The 20,931-nt window shown below is 39.5% G+C and overlaps 1 non-coding gene across 1 annotated transcript; it reads right to left on the bottom strand.

Annotated features, from left to right (window-relative positions):
• Nucleotides 1–5,229: 5,229 nt before the first annotated feature.
• Nucleotides 5,230–5,333, bottom strand: LOC148571612 (small nucleolar RNA R71). Its single transcript, XR_015908669.1, has one exon. It is a non-coding gene; the product is annotated as a small nucleolar RNA R71 (small nucleolar RNA).
• Between the last annotated feature and the right edge of the window lie 15,598 nt (nt 5,334–20,931).

Below are 20,931 nucleotides of genomic sequence, written 5' to 3'. Positions count from 1 at the left end.
GAAGTGGGGGTTCTGATTGTGTGATTGTGTATTGAGATCTCATGTTTGTGAAAACTTGTATGGGATCTCATAGACATAGAATGAAGTTCAAAAAAGTATTGAGGAACTTCTCAAAAATCTTAATATCTAAGAAGCAGCAGAAAAAGAAAAAAAATGCATAAAGAAAAAGAAAAGAAAAATAAAAAACAAGCCCAAGGCTCTGAGCATCAATGCTTATGGTAGACTTGTGTCAAAGATAGAGAGGCTTGAGCAAGTAAATCCTAAGGGGTGCTTCAACACCTAGTATCTTAAACCAACTGGTTTGGGAATACTGATTGAAAGCTTATTATCTTAAGAGCCGCTTTGAGACATGACACTTAGAGTCGAGGCTAAGATATAAAAAGAAAAGAAAAATGTAAGAAAATAAGTGCTGCTTCAAGGTGACAATCTATAAAGAGGCTTCCATAATATCATTTGATTGAAGGTCCTAAGATCTAAGACATCCAAAATGTAAGGACTAATAAGCACTGGAATCCTTGCACAAGCATACAAATTGGAGTTCACCCCATTATCACCTAATCACTTCACTCACCAAGGCATCATAAGAAATTCTTCAACCTATTCCAATTAAAAGAAACCTTTATGCATAGTTCTTTTATTGCTTTGAGACAAGCAAGGTTTAAGTTTGGTGTTGTGATGCATATGCATCGTTGGTGGTTTTACTTATAATTTTTAATAGTTTTTAGTTGTTTTCATGCAAATATAGTTAATAAACAAGCAATGGCATACATGAATTGGTGCATCAAAGATGAATGGAAATTGTGGTTAATTCATGAAATTATAAGAATTATATAATGCAAGAAGTGGTGTTTAAGAGATGGTTTGATTAAGTGACTTCATTGCATTTGGATAGGATAGAAAATCTTGAGTTCAATCATAAAATATCAAAACTTTGATGCAATTTATTTCGTTAAATGCGGGGGAAGCAGAGATAGGAGGAATGGGGCCCTTGAGGACACTAGCACACAAGCTTGCACAAGCAAGCACCAGCCTAGGAATTCACGCTCACCCCAGCGCTCACCCCAGCGCTTGCCCAAGAGCATCATGCATCAAGAAGGCCCAACGCTCGGCCCAGTGCTCATACCAATGCTCACTCAAGAGCGCCAGCACCAAGGCCTGACACTCCTTCCACAAACACTCCCCTCACATTAGCACCAAGGCCTGGCACTCCCTCCACAAACACTCCCCTCACATGAGCACCAAAGTGCCTATGCTCGCTTCAACGCTCGCCTGCACACTCGTTGGAGAGTGCCTTCGACAAGGGTCATGCGTACCGTGGGCGACGCGTACACGTGACAAGGGAAAAATGCCCAACGCTCCTTGCACGCTCTCACTCACGCTCGTTGCTGAGCATCCTCGACTAAGGGTCACGCGTACGCGTGGGCAACACATATGCGTGACAAGGAAGATTGGCCTGTGCTCGCATGTGCGATCTTATGGCAGCGCAGCATTTTCCGGGAGATGCCCTCACGCTCGTGTCAGTGCTCACGTTCATGCTCTTGGTTGAGCGTCAGCGACTAGGGTCACGCGTATGCGTGGGCGACTCGCACGCATAACGATAAGAAACTGCCCAGGGCTCAATTGTCACGCTCAATAGAAAGCGTCAGGATCCACCGCCCAATTCATGCTTCCAACTTGAGTTCAAAAGCCCAATCCAAAAGTATGAGATGAAGACTCGAGAATCCAAGGCATTAGTATAAATAGGGAAAGTTTTGAACTTAAAAGGGGGGACTCCCTAGTAGGGATTACACACTTCACTTTTGCACTTTCTTTGCTTGTACTTAGTTAGTTAATTTTAACTTCTCTTCACTTTCAATTATGCAATTTCTTTATAGAAGAGCTATGATCCACTAAACCCCCACTTCATTGGGGGGAAGGAGCTCTATTGTAATTTGATGGATCAATAGTAATTTTACTTTCTTCTTCTCTTCATCTCTCTTTGATTTACTAGAAAGAATTTTGTTCTTCATTCAATCATCCGATTATCTTGGAAAAGAGATTGAACGTACTTGGATTCTATGTGATCCTTGGAAAAGGAATCATAGAATCATGCTTGAAATTCCTTCTCACACTTGAATAGATTTGGGTTTTGGGTTGGATATTGTGACATTTAATCCACCCACTATTTGGATCTAGGAATGTGTGAGGTATAATCAGGGACCAAACTTCATCTCTTTTCATGAGCAATTAGACCAAGGAATTGGCAATTGCTCAAAGATTAGAGAGATTGAATCACCAAGGTATTGGGATTTTATCACTCATGATTGCTGATGAGCAGATAATTTATACCCTTTTTGGCATTGTTTTACATAGTTTTTAGTATGATTTAATTACTTTTTATTATATTTCTATTATTTTTTATTCAAAAATCATATTTCTGGACTTTACTATGAGTTTGTGTATTTCTGTGATTTCAGGTATTTTCTGGCTGAAATAGAGGAACCTGAGCAAAAATCTGATTCAGAGGCTGAAAAATGACTACAGATGCTGTTGGATTCTGACCTCCCTACACTCGAAGTGGATTTTCTGGAGTTACAGAAGCCCAATTGGCACGATCTGAATTGCGTTGGAAAGTTGACATCCTGGGCATTCCATAAATATATAATAGTTCATACTTTGCCCGAGATTTGATGGCCCAAACTGGCATTCAAAGATAGCCTAAAACATCTTGGCGTAAAACGCTCAAACTGGCACCAGAATTGGAGTTAAATGCCCAAACTGGCACCAAAGCTGGCGTTTAACTCCAAGAAAAGCCTAAGCATGAAAAAGCTTCAATGCCCAGCCCAAGCACACACCAAGTGGGCCCCGGAAGTAGATTTCTGCACTATCTGCACTTAGTTACTCATTTTCTGTAACCCTAGGTTACTAGTTTAGTATAAAAATAACTTTCAGAGATTTATTTTATGTCTTTTGACCATATTTTGTTGAGCTTTTAGCCATATTTAACATTTGGAGAGGCTGGCCTCACAGCCATGCCTAGACCTTTTTCAGTTATGTATTTTCAACGGTGGAGTTTCTACACCCCAGAGATTAAGGTGTGGAGCTCTGCTCCTCTTCATGAATTAATACAAGTACTATTATTTTTCTATTCAATTCATGCCTACTTCTTCTCTAAGATATTCACTCGCACTTCAACCTGATGAATGTGATGATCCGTGACACTCGTCATCATTCTCACTTATGAACGCGTGCCTGACAACCACTTTCGTTCTATCTGCAATAGCTTGAGTGTTTATCTCTTGGCCTCCTGGTTCACGACACATGGTTGCCTCTCCTGACAACAGAGCATTCCATTCTGTGAGATCAGAGTCCTCGTGGTATAGGCTAGAACCATTGGCAGCATTCCTAAGATCCGAAAAGTCTAAACCTTGTCTGTGGTATTCCGAGTAGGATCTGGAAAGGGATGACTGTGACGAGCTTCAAACCTGTGAATGTGGGGCACAAGTGACAGTGTGCAAAAGGACAATGGTCCTATTCCGATGCTAGCGGGAACCGACAAATGATTAGCCGTGCGGTGACAGCGCATATGGATTTGTTTTCATCCGAGAGGATCATACAGCTTGCCATGGAAGGAGGTAACGCATGATTGGAAGAAGGTAGTAGGAAAGCAGACGTTCAAAAGCATCAAAGCATCTCCAGACGCTTATTTGAAATTCCCACCAAAACCTCATAACCATTTGAATCTGCCTGACTGAGATTTACAAGGATGACCATAGCTTGCTTCAAGCTGACAATCTCCGTGGGATCGTCCCTTACTCACGTAAGATATTACTAGGACGACCCAGTACACTTGCTGATAGTTGTGCAGAGTTGTGAAAAAGAGTTGAAATTCAGATTGTGCGTACCAAGTTTTTGGCGCCATTGTTAGAGATCACAATTTTAAAAATTGATTTTCAAAATCTTTTTCTTACTTTTTATTTCATATTTTCGAATTTATTACTAACATTTAATATTTTGAGTCAAAAATTTCAAGTTGTTACATGCCTATTAAGAAAGGTTCAATCTTTAAATTCTAGAATCATATCTTTTAGTTTCTTGTTAGTCAAGTAATCAACTTTAATTTCAAAAATCAAATATTTTCAATTTCCTTTTCAAATATTCTTCAAAATGATTTTCAATCATATCTTTTTCAAAATTTAATTTCAAAATCTTTTTCTAACTTCTTATCTTTTCAAAATTAATTTTCAAATCTTTTTCAATTAACTACTTGACTTTTTGTTTGAATTTAAAAGTTTTCTATTTCAATCATATCTTTTTTAAAACTACCTAACTACTTCTCTCTCTCCAATTTTTGAAAATAACTAACCCCTTTTTCAAAATTCTTTTTAATTAACTAATTGTTTTAAATTTTAATTTTATTTTATTCCTTTTTATGATTTTCGAATTATAACTATAACTAAAATAAAAACAAAAATACTTTCCTTTTATTTTAATTTAAAATTCGAATTCTCTTCCATCTCTTTCTATTTATTTATTTATTTACTAACACTTCTCTTCTTCTTATAATTCGAACCCTCTCTCTCTCTGTGTGTTCTAATTCTTCAACTTCTCTCTTCTTCATTCTACTCTTCTATTCTTCTACTCACATAAAGGAATCTCTATACTGTGACATAGAGGATTCCTATTCTTTTCTGTTCTCTTCTTTTTCATATGAGCAGGAGCAAGGATAAGAACATTCTTGTTGAAGCTGATCCGGAACCTGAAAGGACTCTAAAGAGGAAGCTAAGAAAAGCTAAAGCACAACACTCTGGAGAGGATCTGACAGAATTTTTCGAAAAAGAAGAAGAGATGACCGAACCCAACAACAATGGTGGAGATGCAAGGAAGATGCTTGGTGACTTTATTGTACCCTCTTCTGACTTCTGTGGAAGGAGCATCTCAATTCCTACAATTGGAGCAAACAACTTTGAGCTTAAGCCTCAATTAGTTTCTCTAATGCAGAAGAATTGCAAGTTTCATGGACTTCCATTGGAAGATCCTCATTAGTTTTTAGCTGAATTCTTGCAAATCTGTGACACTGTTAAGACCAATGGGGTTAATCCTGAGGTCTACAGACTTATGCTTTTCCCCTTTGCTGTAAGAGACAGAGCTAGGACATGGTTGGACTCACAACCTAAAGATAGCCTGAACTCTTGGAAAAAGTTGGTCAATACTTTCTTGGCCAAATTTTTTCTACCTCAGAAGTTGAGCAAGCTTAGAGTGGAAGTCTAAACCTTCAGACAGAAGGAAGGTGAATCCATCTATAAAGCTTGGGAAAGATACAAGCAATTGATCAGAAGGTGTCCTTCTGACATGTTTTCAGATTGGAGCATCATATGTATATTTTATGATGGTCTGTTTGAATTGTCTAAGGTGTCATTGGACCACTCTGCTGGAGGATCTCTTCATCTGAAGAAGACGCTTACAGAAGCCCAGGAACTCATTGAAATGGTTGCAAATAACCAGTTCATGTACACTTCTGAAAGGAATCCTGTGAATAATGGGACAACTCAGAAGAAAGGATTTCTTGAGATTGATACTCTGAATGCAATATTGGCTCAGAACAAAATATTGACTCAGCAAGTCAATATGATTTCTCAGAGTCTGTCTGGAATGGAAGCTGCATCAGGCAGTACTAAGGAAGCTTCCTCTGAAGAAGAAGCCTATGACCCTAAGAATCCTGCAATGAAAGAGGTGAATTACATGGGAGAATCCTATGGAAACACCTATAATCCTTCATGGAGGAATCATCCTAATCTCTCATGGAAGGATCAACAAAAGCCTAATCAAGGCTTCAATAATATTAATGGTGAAAGAAACAGGTTTGGCAACAGCACACCATTTCCATTATCTTCTCAGCAACAGACAGAGAATTCTAAGCAGAGCCACTCTGACTTAGCAACTGTAGTCTCTGATCTATCTAAGACCACTCTCAGTTTCATGACTGAAGCAAGGTCCTCCATTAGAAATTTGGAGGCACAAGTGAGTCAGCTGAGTAAAAGAGTTACTGAACTCCCTCCTAGTACTCTCCCAAGCAATACAAAAGAGAATCCAAAAAGAGAGTGCAAGGTCATAACTATAACCAACATGGCCGAACCTGGAGAGGAAGAAAAGGCAGTGATTTCCAATGAGGAAGACATCAATGGACATTCACTGGCCTCCAAGGAGTTCCTTAATGAGGAACCAAAGGAATCTGAGGCTCATATAGAGACCATAGAGATTCCACTGAACTTACTGTTGCCATTCATGAGCTCTGATGAGTATTCTTCCTCTAAAGAGGATGAAGACATTGTTGAAGAGCAAGTTGCTCAGTATCTAGGAGCAATCATGAAGCTGAATGCCAAGTTAATTGGTAATGAGACTTGGGAGGATGGACCCCCATTGCTCATCAATAAACTGAATGATCTGGTTCAACTGAAATTACCTCAGAAGAAACAGGATCCTGAAAAGTTCTTAATACCTTGTACCATAGGCACCATGACATTTAAAAAGGCTCTGTGTGACCTTGGGTCAAGTATAAACCTCATGCCCCTCTCTGTAATGGAGAAACTAGGGATCTTTGAGGTGTAAGCTGCAAGAATCTCACTAGAGATGGCAGACAATTCAAGAAAACAGGCTTATGGACTTGTAGAGGATGTCTTAGTGAAGGTTGAAGGCTATTACATCCCTGCTGACTTCATAATCCTAGAAACTGGAAAAGATGAAGATGAATCCATCATCCTTGGAAGACCCTTCCTAACCACAGCAAGAGCTGTGATAGAGTTAGTCCTTCAAGTGAATGAGGATTACCTTGTGTTTAAGGCTCAAGGATCTTCTTCTATAACCATGGAGAGGAAGCATGAAAAGCCTCTCTCAATACAGAGTCAAACAGAGCCCGCACACTCAATTTCTAAGTTTGGTGTTGGGAGGCCAACATCAAGCTCTGAGTCTCTATGAAGCTCTCTAAGAGCTTCACTGTCAAGCTACTGACATTAAAGAAGCGCTTATTGGGAGGCAACCCAATGTTATTTAATTTTATTTATTTTATTTTCCATTGTCACTCTATGTTTTCTTTAGGTTGATGATCATGTGAAGTCACAAAAATAACTAAAAAATCAAAAACAGAATAAAAAATAGCATTAAAAATAGCACACCCTAGAGGACAGGCTTACTGGCGTTTAAACGCCAGTAAGGATAGCAGAATGGGCGTTTAACACCCAGCCTGGCAGCATTCTGGGTGTTAAACACCAGAATGGGTAGCACTCTAGGCGTTTAACGCCAGAAAGGGCTGTCTGGCATAGGCTGGCGTTAAACGCCAGAAATGGGCAGCAGAGTGGCGTTTAACGCCAGAAAAGGTAGCAGGGCTGGTGTTTAACGCCAGGAAAGGTAGCAGAGCTGGCGTTAAATGCCAGAATTGGCACAGAATGGGCGTTTGAATGCCAGAATGGTCCAGGGACTCGAATTCCTTGACACCTCAGGATCTGTGGACCCCACAGGATCCCCATCTACCCCACTTCTTCTTGTCTCCTCTTTACATATTTCCATAACACTCTTCCCCAAATACCCTTGACCAATCCCATCATTAACTCTTCCCTAAATACCCTTCACCTATCAAATCCTACCCTCTTTCCCATATTCCCTTCACCGCTCACATCCATCCATCATTAAACCCCACCTACCTCACCATTCAAATTCAAACCATTTCCCTCCCAAAACCTAACCCCTCATACATGGCTACCCTCTCTCCCTTACCCTATAAATACCCCTTCTTACCACCTTCAATTTCACACTTCTTACACAATACACCCCCCTTGGCCGAACCAACACCAACCTTCCATCTCCTCCATTTCTTCTTCTTCTACTCTTTTCTTTCTTCTCTTGCTCGAGGATGAGCAAATCTTTTAAGTTTGGTGTGGGAAAAGCTAAAGCTTTTTATTTTCCATAACCATCAATGGCACCAAAGGCCGGAGAAACCTCTAGAAAGAGGAAAGGGAAGGCAATTGCTTCCACTACCAAGTCATGGAAGATGGAGAGATTCATCTCAAAGGTCCATCAAGACCACTTCTATGAAGTTGTGGCCAAGAAAAATGTGATCCCCGAGGTCCCCTTCAAGCTCAAAAAGAGCGAATATTTGGAGATCCGACATGAAGTTCGAAGAAGAGGTTGGGAAATCCTCACCAACCCTATTCAACAAGTCAGGATCTTAATGGTTCAAGAGTTCTATGCTAATGCATGGATCACTAAGAACCATGACCAAAGTGTGAACCCAAACCCAAAGAATTGGCTCACAATGGTTCGGGGGAAATACTTGGATTTTAGTCCGGAAAATGTGAGGCTAACATTCAACTTGCCAATGATGCAAGAAGATCTTCACCCTTTCACTAGAAGGGTCAACTTTGATCAAAGGTTGGACCAAGTCCTTAGGGACATTTGTGTGGAAGGAGCTCAATGGAAGAGAGATTCAAGGGGCAAGCCGGTTCAACTAAGAAGGCTTGACCTCAAACCCGTGGCTAGGGGATGGTTGGAGTTTATCCAACGCTCTATAATTCCTACTAGCAACCGGTCTGAAGTTATAATAGACCGGGCTATCATGGTCCATAGTATCATGAATGAAGAGAAAGTAGAAGTTCATGAGATCATATCTCTAGAACTCTACAAGGTGGAGGATAAGCCCTCTACTTTGGCAAGGTTAGCCTTTCCTCATCTCATTTATTATCTATGCAATTTAGCTGGAGTTGTCATAGAGGAAGACACCCTCATTGAAGAGGATAAGCCCATCACTAAGAAAAGGATGGAGCAAACAAGAGAGCCCACTCATGGACCTCAACAAGAGCATAAGGAAATTCCTCATCATGAAATCCCTGAGATGCCTCAAGGGATGCACTTTCCTCCATAAAATTATTGGGAGCAAATCAACACCTCCCTAGGAGAATTAAGTTCCAACATGGGACAACTAAGGGTGGAACACCAAGAGCATTCCATCCTCCTCTATAAAATTAGAGAAGACCAAAGAGCCATGAGGGAGGAGCAACAAAAGCAAGGAAGAGACATTGAGGAGCTCAAGCACTCCATAAGATCTACAAGAGGAAGTACTAGCCGCCATCACTAAGGTGGACCCGTTCTTTAATTTCCTTGTTCTTTATTTTCTGTTTTTTATTTCCTATGCCTTATGTTTTATTTATGTTGTGTCTTTATTACATGATCATTAGTGTCTAGTGTCTATGTCTTAAAGCAATGAATGTTCTATGAATCCATCACCTTTCTTAAATGAAAAATGTTTTAATTGCAAAAGAACAAGAAGTACATGGTTTTCGAATTCTATCTTGAAATTAGTTTAATTATTTTGATGTGGTGACAATACCTTTTGTTTTCTGAATGAATACTTGAACAGTGCATATTTTTTGAATTTGTTGTTTATGAATGTTAAAATTGTTGGCTCTTGAAAGAATAATGAAAAAAGAGAAATGTTATTGATAATCTAAAAAATCATAAAATTGATTCTTGAAGCAAGAAAAAGCAGTGAATATAAAGCTTGCGGAAAAAAGGCGGAAAAAAAAGAAGAGAAAGAAAGAGCAAGCAGAAAAAGCCAATAGCCCTTTAAACCAAAAGGCAAGGGTAGAAAAAGGATCCAAGGCTTTGAGCATTAATGGATAGGAGGGCCCACAGGAATAAAATCTTGGCCTAAGCGGCTAAACCAACCTGTCCATAACCATGTGCTTGTGGCGTGAAGGTGTCAAGTGAAAGCTTGAGACTAAGCGGTTAAAGTCGTGGTCCAAAGCAAAAAGAGTGTGCTTAAGAGCTCTGGACACCTCTAACTGGAGACTCTAGCAAAGCTGAGTCACAATAGGAAAAGGTTCACCCAGTTATGTGTCTGTGGCATTTATGTATCCGGTGGTAATACTGGAAAACAAAATGCTTAGGGTCACGACCAAGACTATAAAGTAACTGTGTTCAAGAATCAACATACTGAACTAGGAGAATCAACAACACTATCTGAATTCTGAGTTTCTATAGATGCTAATCATTCTAAACTTCAAAGGATAAAGTGAGATGCCAAAACTGTTCAGAAGCAAAAAGGCTACAAGTCCCGCTCATCTAATTGAAGCTAATCTTCATTGATAAGTTTGGAATTCACTGTATATTCTGTTCTTTTTATCCTATTTTATTTTTAGTTACTTGGGGACAAGCAACAATTTAAATTTGGTGTTGTGATGAGCGGATAATTTATACCCTTTTGGCATTGTTTTTACATAGTTTTTAGTATGATATAATTACTTTTTATTCAAAAATCACATTTCTAGACTTTACTATGAGTTTGTGTATTTTTCTATGATTTCAGGTATTTTCTGGCTGAAATTGAGGGACTTGAGCAAAAATCTGATTCAGAGGATGAAAAAGGACTACAGATGCTGTTAGATTCTGACCTCCCTACACTCGAAGTGAATTTTCTAGAGCTACATAAGCCCAATTGGTGCGTTCTCAATTGCATTGAAAATTAGACATCCTGGGCTTTCCAGCAATATATAATAGTCCATACTTTGCCCGAGATTTCATGGCCCAAACTGGCGTTCAAAGACAGCCTAAAACATCTTGGCGTAAAACGCCTAAACTGGCACCAGAATTGGAGTTAAACACCCAAACTGGCACCAAAGTTGGTGTTTAACTCCAGGAAAAGCCTAAGCACGAAAAAGCTTCAATGCCCAGCCCAAGCACACACCAAGTGGGCCCCGAAAGTGGATTTCTACACTATCTGCACTTAGTTGCTCATTTTCTGTAACCCTAGGTTACTAGTTTAGTATAAAAACTACTTTTAGAGATTTATTTTATGTCTTTTGACCATCTTTCATTGAGCTTTTAGGCATATTTTACATTTGGAGAGGCTGGCCTCACGGCCATGCCTAGACCTTTTTCACTTATGTATTTTCAACGGTGGAGTTTCTACACCCCATAGATTCAAGTGTGGAGCTATGCTGTTCTTCATGAATTAATACAAGTACTATTGTTTTTCTATTCAATTAACGCCTACTTCTTCTCTAAGATATTCACTCGCACTTCAACCTGATGAATGTGATGATCCGTGACACTCATCATCATTCTCACTTATGAACGCGTCCCTGACAACCACTTCTGTTCTATCTGCAATAGCTTGAGTGTGTATCTCTTGGCCTCCTGGTTCACGACGCATGGTTGCCTCTCCTGACAATAGAGCATTCCATTCCGTGAGATCAGAGTCTTCGTGGTATAGGCTAGAACCATTGGTAGCATTCTTGAGATCCGGAAAGTCTAAACCTTATCTGTGGTATTCCGAGTAGGATCTGGGAAGGGATGACTGTGACGAGCTTCAAACCTGCGAATGTGGGGCACAAGTGACAGTGTGCAAAAGGACAATGGTCCTATTCCGATGCTAGGGGGAACCGACAAATGATTAGCCGTGCGGTGACAATGCATATGGATTTGTTTTCATCCGAGAGAATCATACATCTTGCCATGGAAGGAGGTAACGCATGATTGGAAGAAGGCAGTAGGAAAGCAGACGTTCAGAAGCATCAAAGTATATCCAGACGCTTATATGAAATTCCCACCTATGAATTACATAAGTAACTTTATCTTATTTTATATTTTATTTATATTTTAATTATCAAAACCTCATAACCATTTGAATCTGCCTGACTGAGATTTACAAGGATGACCATAGCTTGCTTCAAGCCGACAATCTCCGTGGGATCGACCCTTACTCACGTAAGGTATTACTTGGATGACCCAGTGCACTTGCTGGTTAGTTGTGCGGTGTTGTGAAAAAGAGTTGAGATTAAGATTGTGCGTACCAAGTTTTTGGCGCCATTGTTAAAGATCACAATTTCGTGCACCAATTGCCAAGAGGTCAATGAGTTGCATGAGTGAGGAAGAGATGAGAATGTGTTGATCCGGAGAATGCAATATCTCCTTAACCCAATGAACCTTCCCTACTCTTGTCTTCCACTTCTTAGTATTTTCAATTCCATTTAATTCAATTCCCCTTCCCCTTTATATTCAGTCATTTACTTTATGCAATTTAAGTTTCCAGCTTTTTACATTTATGCTCTTTATTTCAATCATTTACTTTCATGCTCATTTACTATTCAGTCATTTAATTTCTTACTACTTAATACCCATTAATGAATTATTTGACTGGAATATTTGCCAATACTTCTAACCTTTAAAGAATGAAAAAGAAAATTCAATCTTGAAAATAGATCAATGTATAACTTCAAAATAAAATAAAACACTTAGATTAATGATCCATGAAAAAGTAAACAAACCTCCTAACACTTAACAAAAAGGGATTAGTTATTCAGGGAGAAGGATGAAAATAAAAGATGGAAACTATGCTGGCCTAGAATACCTTCTCTGTGAACTATGTTCACTTATTTATATCCTAAGTCTAACTAAAATTCAAATTCAAAAACTAAATCTTATCTTATCTATAGGAAGAATAAGATAACTAATAATAATTCAAATCCTAACTAAAACTGAAACCGAATCAGAATTAAATCAAATCCTATCTTTAACATAATCGTTCTTAATTTTGATTGAAATTGCACCTTTTAGGGGTAGGCCTTGCTAAGTAAACTTGCTGGCGTTTAACTTCATGGGCTTGGCGATGCACTTTGATAGAGTGGACCTTGATTGGCATTGCACTTTCCATTGTGGGATTTACCTTGGGCTTTGAATTTGGTCATGGGCATTAGACGCATGTTATGGCATTAAACGCCAACTTTATTTCCCTTGATAGTGTTGAACGCCTGACTTAGCATTGCACGCCAGCTCCTTCGTGTCTTTGAAGGCATTAAAGGCCACCTTCTTATGGGCTTCGAAGGCGTTACATGCCTTGTTTGGCATTGCACGCCAACTTCTCTTCTTTTTTGAAGGCGTTACATGCCACTCCTTGGCCTTCGATGCCGGTTCCTATCCCTTTGATGGTGCTTCCTTTGCTTTTTGGTTTTCTTATTATATTTTTTTGAAAGTACTTAGAAAACATATTAGCAACAGAAAATACCTCAAATAAATCGATTTAGAGGAAAGAAATTGTAATTAACTTTATGAAAATATAAAAAGAAAGCAAGAAAAACTATGAAAGATGCGAATGCATCACCCGTACATATATATTGTTCCCTAGGTGTCCCCAACACATGGGTGCTGGGTGCCCAAACAAGGCGTTGGGCGCCCAAACTAGGCACTGGGCGCCAGTTATCACACCCATTGAAGGCACTAGTCACCCTCTTTGGGTGCTGGGCACCACCCCTCTTTTTTTAAAGAAAAAAAAACTAAAAACCACTTTAAAGAAAGAAAAGAAAAATATTTTAATGCAAAAGACTTTAATGATGAAGAGAGAAAAGAGCAAAATTCTTTAATAAAAAAGAGAAGAAATAGATACTGATCGTGGTTGGATTGCCTCCCAACAAGCGCTCTTTTAACGTCACTAGCTTGACGCATAGTTCTACTAGTTGTAAAGTTGGATCATGTCACAGCACCTTCTTCTAGTGCCTTCCTCCATTAAATGTGCATCGTCTATCTTTTCTTCCATTTCAGAACTTATGTGCTGTAGAGAGTCCTCATGGGATCCTTTATCAACAATTTCTTGGACTAAAGAGTCAGTTAGATCAACCTTCATACAGATTTCTGATTCACTAGAATGTTGCATGACTTTAAAGACATTGAAAACCATGTGTTCATCATGCACCCTTAGTGTTAGCTCACTTTTTTAGACGTCTATGAAAGCTCATCTGGTGGCTGAGAACGGTCTTCTTAAGATGATGGAAGCATTATCATCTTCTTCTATGTCAAGGATTACGAAGTCAGTAGAGAAGATGAACTTTTCGACTTTGACCAATGCGTTTTCCACTGTCCCATGTGAAAACTTCATTGATCAGTCAGCTAGTTGTAAGGATATTCTTGTTGGTTTTACTTCTTTAATTTGTAGCTTTCTCATCATAGATAGGAACATCAAATTCATACTTGCCCCTAAGCCACAAAGAGCTTTTTCGATGGTGACCTCTCCAATTGTACAAGGGATTTGGAAATTTCTTGGATATTTCAACTTTTGTGATAATTTTCTTTGAATAATGGCACTGCATTCCTTGGTGAATATCATTGTCTCATCTTTCTTGAGGGTTCATTTTTTGAACAGCAGCTCCTTCATAAATTTGACATAGAGCGGCATTTGTTCTAAGGCTTCTGCAAAAGAAATGTTTATTTGCAGGTTTTTGAACACTTCCAAAAATTTGGAAAAGTGCTTCTTCTGATTCTGCTTTTGTAGTCTTTGAGGATATAAAATTCTCAGTTTATAAGCCTTCACATTCTCTTTCTTGATTTCTATTGGTGTAGGAGTGTTCTCTACCTCTAGTTTATCCTCCATTTTCTCCTCTAAAGGATCTTTGGCTTTTTTCTGATTCTCTTTGGAAATTTTCTTGTTAACTACTCTCCTGCTCCTTAGGGAGATAGCCTTTATTCTTCTCTAGGGTTTAGTACTGTGTCACTTGAAATAAAATTTGCTGACTTTTCTACCAATTACTTGGCAATTTGTCCCACTTGCACCTCTAGTTTTCTTATGGAAGCTTCTTGATTTTTGAAGTTTGCTCTTATTCCTTGTATGAAGTTTTGGGTTTGTTGCACAAACAAGGCACTGAATTGGGAAAGTTTTTCTATGGCAAGCTCAAGAGGTGATGGTTTCTAAGGGTTGGCTTCATATTGGTATTGAACATTGAAGTTCCTTTGTCTTTGACTTTTTCAACCAAAATTAGGGTGATTTTTCCAGCCATGGTTATACATTTTTGAGAATAGGTCATTCTCTGACCGTGAGGAATGTCCCATGAAATTCACTTGCTCAGTGGATAAGTGGACTTCCTTGCATAGTTCAAACCCCTCACTTGGATGTTTTTCTCCACACAAGTCACATGTAGCTTGTGTTCTAATGGCTGAAACTTGCCTCTGCTCTAGTTGTTTTGTAAGTGAGGAGAGTTGTTGAGACATAATTCTATTTTGTACTAGAATTGTATCCATGGTGTCTAATTCCAAAAGGAGAGTGCAAGGCCATTGAAATGACCATCATGGCCGAACCAACAAAAGAGGAGGAGGACGTGAATCCCGGTGAGGAAGACCTCCTGGGACGTCCAGAGATCAATAAGGAGTTTCCCTCTGAGGAACCAAAGGAATCTGAGGCTCATCTAGAGACCATAGAGATTCCATTGAACCTCCTTATGCCATTCATGAGCTCTGATGAGTATTCTTCTTCTAAAGAGAATGAAGATGTTACTGAAGAGCAAGTTGCCAAGTACCTTGGTGCTATCATGAAGGTGAATGCCAAATTATTTGGTAATGAGACTTGGGAAGATGAACCTCCCTTGCTCACCAATGAACTGAGTGATCTGGCTCAACTGAGATTGCCTCAGAAGAAACAGGATCCTGGAAAGTTCTTAATACCTTGTACCATAGGCACCATGACGTTTGACAAGGCTCTATGTGACCTTGGGTCAGGGATAAACCTCATGCCCCTCTCTGTAATGGAGAAATTGGGAATCTTTGAGGTGCAAGCTGCCAGAATCTCACTAGAGATGGCAGAGAACTCAAGAAAACAGGCTTATAGACTAGTAGAGGACATGTTAGTAAAGGTTAAAGACCTTTACATCCCTGCTGATTTCGTAATCGTAGACACTGGGAAGGAAGAGGATGAATCCATCATCCTTGGAAGACCCTTCCTAGCCACAGTAAGAGCTGTGATTGATGTGGACAGAGGAGAGTTGGTCCTTCAACTGAATAAGGACTACCTTGTGTTTAAAACTCAAGGTCCTCCTTCTGTAACCATGGAGAGGAAGCATGAAAAGCTTCTCTCAGTACAGAATCAAACAAAGCCCCCACAATCAAACTCTAAGTTTGGTGTTGGGAGTCCTCAGCCAAACTCTAAGTTTGGTTTTGGAAATCTATAAAATTGACCTGATCACCTGTGTGGCTCAGTGAGAGCCCACTGTCAAGCTATTGACATTAAAGAAGCGCTTGTTGGGAGGCAACCCAATGTTATTTAATATATTTTATTTTATTTTCTCTTTGTTATTTCATGATTTACTAGGTTGATGATCATGTGGAGTCACAAAAACTACAAAAAAAATTCAAAAATAGAATAAAAAATAGCATTGAAAACAGAACACTCTGGAGGAAGGGCTTACTGGCATTTAAACGCCAGTAAGGAGCATCTGGCTGGCGTTTAACGCCAGAACAGAGCATGAAACTGGCGTTAAACGCCAGATACAAGCAGCATTCTGGCGTTTAAATGCCAGGAATGCACCCCAAAGGAAAACTGGCGTTCAACGCCAGAAGCATGCTGCAGACTGCGTTGAACGCCCAAAATAAGCATGGAAGTGGCGTTTAACGCCAGAAACATGCTGCAATCTGGCGTTAAACGCCAGGATTGCATATATGGGGCGTTTTACACGTCTAAAAGGTGCAAGGATGAGAAATTCTCAAACACCTCAGGATCTGTGGACCCCACAAGATCCCCCACCTACTTCTTCTCTCTTCTTCACACCTTTCCATAACTCTCTTCCCCAAATACCCCTCACCAATAAACTAAATCACTCTTCCCCATCACCTCTTCACCACTCACATCCATCCTCTCTTCCCCAAAAACCCCACCTACCTTTAAATTCAAAATAATTTCCCTCCCAAACCCAACCCTAAATGGCCGAACCCTAAACCCCTCCCCACTCCTATATAAACCCCTCATTCCTTCTTCATTTTCACACAATACAACCCTCTCCTCACCCCTTGGCCGAAACCACTTCTTCCTCTATCTCCTCTATTCTCTTCTTCTTCTACTTCTTTCTTTCTTCTTTTGCTCGGGGACGAGCAAACATTTTAAGTTTGGTGTGGCAAAAGCATAGCTTTTTGTTTTTCCATAACCATTCATGGCACCTAAGGCCAGAGAAACCTCTAGAAAGAGGAAAGGGAAGACAATTGCTTCCACCTCTAAGTCATGGGAGATGGAGAGATTCATCTCTAAGGTCCATCAAGACTACTTCTATGAAGTTGTGGCCAAGAAGAAAGTGATCCCTGAGGTTCCTTTCAAAGTCAAAAAGAATGAGTATCCTGGAGATCCGACTTGAGATCCAAAGAAGAGGTTGGGAAGTTCTCACCAACCCCATTCAACAAGTCGGGATCCTAATGGTTCAAGAGTTCTATGCAAACGCATGGATCACAAGGAACCATGATCAAAGTGTGAACCCAAATGCAAAGCATTGGCTTACTATGGTTCGGGGGAAATACTTAGATTTCAGTCCGGAAAATGTAAGGCTGGCGTTCAACTTGCCAATGATGGAAGAGAACGCACGCCACTACACAAGAAGGGTCAACTTTGATCAAAGGTTGGACCAAGTCCTTATGGACATATGTGTGGAAGGAGCTCAATGGAAAATTGACTCAAGGGGCAAGCAGGTTCAACTAAGAAGGCTTGACCTCAAACCAGTGGCTAGAGGATGGTTGGAGTTCATTCAACACTCAATCATTCCTACTAGCAACCGGTCTGAAGTTACTATAGACCGGGCCATCATGATCCATAGTATCATGATTGGGGCGGAAGTGGAAGTTCATGAGATTATACCTCAAGAACTCTACAAGGTGGCTGACAAGACCTCCACTTTGGCAAAGTTAGCCTTTCCTCACCTCATTTGCCACCTCTGTAATTCGGCTGGAATTGACATAGAGGAAGACATCCTCATTGAAGAGGATAAGCCCATCACCAAGAAAAAGATGGAGCAAACAAGAGAGCATGGACCTCAACATGAGCATGAGGAAATTCCTCACTATGAAATCCCTGAGATGCCTCAAGGGATGCACTTTCCTCCACAAAACTATTGGGAACAAATCAACACTTCCCTAGGTGAATTAAGTTCTAACATGGGAAAATTAAGGGTGGAACATCAAGAGCACTCCATCATCCTCCATGAAATTAGAGAAGATCAAAGAGCTATGAGGGAAGAGCAAGAAAGACAAGGAAGAGACATAGAGGAGCTCAAAAGCACCATTGGTTCTTCAAGAAGAGGAAGACGCTACCCTCACTAAGGTGGACTCATTCCTTAATCTCCTTGTTCATTTATTTTCCTGTTTTTCGTCTTTTATGTTAAATGTTTGTTTATGTTTGTGTCTTATTACATGATCATTAGTGTCTAAGTGTCTATGCCCTAAAGTAGTGAATATGAATCCATCACCTCTCTTAAATGAAAAATGTTTTAATTACAAAAGAACAAGAAGTACATGGTTTCGAATTCATTCTTGAAACTAGTTTAATTATTTTGATGTGGTGACAATACTTTTTGTTTTTTTGAATGAATGCTTGAACAATGCATATATCTTTAGAAGTTGTTGTTTATGAATGTTAAATATGTTGGCGCTTGAAGAATAAGGAAAAAGGAGACATGTTATTTGATAATCTGAAAAATCATAAAAATGATTCTTGAAGCAAGAAAAAGTAGTGAATACAAAAGCTTGTAGAAAAAAATGTGAAAAAAATAGCGAAAAAAATGGGAAAAAAAAAGCAAGCAGAAAAAGCCAAAAGCTCTTAAAACCAAAAGGCAAGAGCAAAAAGCCAATAACCCTTAAAACCAAAAGGCAAGGGTAAATAAAAAGGATCCAAGGCTTTGAGCATCAGTGGATAGGAGGGCCTAAAGGAATAAAATCCTGGCCTAAGCGGCTAAACCAAGCTGTCCCTAATCATGTGCTTGTGGCGTGAAGGTGTCAAGTGAAAACTTGAGACTGAGCGGTTAAAGTCAAGGTCCAAAGCAAAAAAAGAGTGTGCTTAAGAACCCTGGACACCTCTAATTGGGGACTCTAGCAAAGCTGAGTCACAATCTGAAAAGGTTCACCCAATTATGTGTCTGTGGCATTTATGTATCCGGTGGTAATACTGGAAAACAAAGTGCTTAGGGCCACGGCCAAGACTCATAAAGTAGCTGTGTTCAAGAATCAACATACTGAACTAGGAGAATCAATAACACTATCTGAACTCTGAGTTCCTATAGATGCCAATCATTCTGAACTTCAATGGATAAAGTGAGATGCCAAAACTATTCAAGAGGCAAAAAGCTACAAGTCCCGCTCATCTGATTGGAGCTATGTTTCATTGATATTTTGGAAATTATAGTATATTCTCTTCTTTTTATCCTATTTTATTTTTAGTTGCTTGGGGACAAGCAACAATTTAAGTTTGGTGTTGTGATGAGCGGATAATTTATACGCTTTTTAGCATTGTTATTACATAGTTTTCAGTATGATTTAGTTAGTTTTTAGTATATTTTTATTAGTTTTTAATTAAAATTCACATTTCTGGACTTTACTATGAGTTTGTGTGTTTTTCTGTGATTTCAGGTATTTTTTGGCTGAAATTGAAGAACCTGAGCAAAAATCAGATTCAGAGGTTGAAGAAGGACTGCAGATGCTGATGGATTCTGACCTCCCTGCACTCAAAGTGGATTTTCTGGAGCTACAGAACTCCAAATGGCATGCTTCCAATTGCGTTGGAAAGAAGACATCCAGGGATTTCCATCAATATATAATAGTCCATACTTTGCTCGAGTTTAAATGATGCAAACTTGCGTTGAACGCCAGTTCCATGTTGCAGTCTGGCGTTCAGCGCCAGGAACAAGTTGTAAAGTGGAGTTCAACGCCAGAAACACGTTACAAACTGGCGTTCAACTCCAAGAATGACCTCTCCATGTGTAAACTTCAAGCTCAGCCTAAGCACACACCAAATGGGCCCCAGAAGTGGATTTCTGCATCATTTACTCATTTCTGTAAACCCTAGTAACTAGTTTAGTATAAATAGGACTTTTTACTATTGTATTTACATCTTTGGATATCTTTGGAAATCTTTAGTTTCATCTTTAGATCATGTTTGGGGGCTGGCCATTCGACCATGCCTAGACCTTATCACTTATGTATTTTCAACGGTAGAGTTTCTACACACCATAGATTTAGGTGTGGAGCTCTGCTGTCCCTCAAGGATTAATGCAAAGTACTACTGTTTTTCTATTCAACTCAACTTATTCCACTTCTAAGATATTCATTCGTACTTCAATATGATGGATGTGATGATCGTGACAGTCATCATCATTCTCAACTTATGAACGCGTGCCTGACAACCACTTCCGTTCTACCTTAGATTGAATGGATATCTCTTGGATATCTAATACAGGGGACCGAGTCCGAGTTATTAGTGTCTTCATGGTATAAGTTAGAACCCATGGATGGCCATTCCTGAGATCTGGAAAGTCTAAACCTTGTCTGTGGTATTCCGAGTAGGGTTTGGGAAGGGATGGCTGTGACGAGCTTCAAACTCGCGAGTGCTGGGCGTAGTGACAGACGCAAAAGGATAGTAAATCCTATTCCAGAATGATCGAGAACCGACAGATGATTAGCCATGCAGTGACAGTGCATTGGACCATTTTCACAGGAGGATGGGATGTAGCCATTGACAACAGTGATGCCCTACATAAAGCTTGCCATGGAAAGGAGTAGGATTGATTGGATGAAGACAGCAGGAAAGCAGAGATCAGAGGAACGAAAGCATCTCTACACGCTTATCTGAAATTCTCACCAATAAATTACATAAGTACCACTATCCTATTTTATATTTTATTTATTTTCATCCACTATAATTTTTTAATACAATTTAATCCGCCTGATTGAGATTTACAAGGTGACTCACGTAAGGTTTATTACTTGGACGACCCAGTGCACTTGCTGGTTAGTTGTACGAAGTTGTGAAACAGATATAAGATCATGAACGTGCGTATTGAGTTTTTAGCGCCGTTACCAAGGAATGGAATGATCATGATTTCGCACACCATTATCACATATGCATTGGAGCTTTACTTAACTTAGAATTGGGGTAATTTTGTCCTCTTATTT

Source organism: Arachis ipaensis, chromosome B3, assembly GCF_059453495.1.
Source record: "Arachis ipaensis isolate K30076 ecotype BB chromosome B3, ASM5945349v1, whole genome shotgun sequence".
In the NCBI taxonomy this organism is placed as follows: Eukaryota; Viridiplantae; Streptophyta; class Magnoliopsida; order Fabales; family Fabaceae; genus Arachis; species Arachis ipaensis.
This window is presented reverse-complemented; position numbering and strand designations above follow the sequence as displayed.